Source organism: Octopus sinensis, linkage group LG4 (genome assembly GCF_006345805.1).
Source record: "Octopus sinensis linkage group LG4, ASM634580v1, whole genome shotgun sequence".
NCBI lineage: Eukaryota > Metazoa > Mollusca > Cephalopoda > Octopoda > Octopodidae > Octopus > Octopus sinensis.
The window spans coordinates 98786173-98787343 of NC_043000.1; the positions used below are offsets into that span (position 1 = coordinate 98786173).

Below are 1171 nucleotides of genomic sequence, written 5' to 3' on the forward strand. Positions count from 1 at the left end.
GATACATACATACATACACACACACGAAAAGTTAGCTTGCTAACTATTTAGCTAGACAACCCGGTAGGCACACCGAAAAACAGAGAAAGTAGGAAAACATGAAGGAAGAAATGAATACGCTGGTAGAGAGAGAGAGAGAGAGAGAGAGGAAGAAAGGTGGAAATGCAGGGAGGGAGAGAGAGAGAAGGGGAGAGGTAGGGAGAGAGAGAGAGAGGAGAGAGAGAGAGAGTAGGGAGGCTGGACAGAAAAGTAAAATGAAAGACATACAGCACATAAATCAGATTGAATAACTGATGGGTATGATAGGAAAAATGTAGTTGAGAGGTAAAATACAAAGTGAGAATAGTCACGAAAAATAAAAAGAAAGCGAAAGAAAAGAAGCAGGAGGAAAACTAAGAAAGAAAGAATAGAATATGAAAGGGGAAAAAATATCGCCCATGGGAAAGAAAAACATTAAAAAATTATAAAAGGAAGGAAAAAAAAAAAGAACATTTCAAAACTAAGATTGAATAAAAACATTTAGATAAAACAAAGGAGTGAAAGAAGAATATAGAGAAAGCAGGATGGATTAAGGTAAAGAATGGAACGGAAGAAGACCATTGGTTGTTAGTAGCTTTTAGTATTCTGCCTCGTTGTTATTGTTTTTGTTTGCTACAAGCTCCCATAACCGGCTTTGGTCAACAGTTCACTTCGGTTAAGTGTGAAGAGCGGTAAATTACCAAATCAAACTCTTCAGAAATTCTTCAAGTACCATTTAAAAAGAAAACAACAAAAAACCAAAAAAAAAAAAACCAAAAAGAACACAAAATGAAAAAAGAAAAGAAATTCATATATTATTCTTATTTTTTGGCTTCTTTTTTTACGCTTTGGAAGTGAATGAACTTGTAACTACACACACACACACTCACACACACACGCACACCCACGCACACCACACAACCATACACTCGCACACAGATAAACCCACGTTATCTATCTATCTATCTATCTATCTATCTATCTATCTATCTATCTATCTATCTATCTATCTATCTATCTATCTATCTATCTATCTATCTATCTATCCATCCATCCATCTATCTATCCATCTATCTATCTATCTATCTATCTATCTATCTATCTATCTATCTATCTATCTATCTATCTATCTATCTATACAATATATAGTGTT

The 1171-nt window shown here is 34.4% G+C and overlaps 1 protein-coding gene across 1 annotated transcript in view; it reads left to right on the top strand.

Annotated features, from left to right (window-relative positions):
* Positions 1–689: 689 nt before the first annotated feature.
* Positions 690–1171, top strand: part of LOC115210538 (glucagon-like peptide 1 receptor) — a 455844-nt gene continuing 455362 nt past the window's right edge. Inside the window, exon 1 of the mRNA XM_036502642.1 lies at positions 690–710. The gene's annotated coding sequence lies outside the window, so the exon portion shown is untranslated. The remainder of the gene's footprint in view (positions 711–1171) is intronic.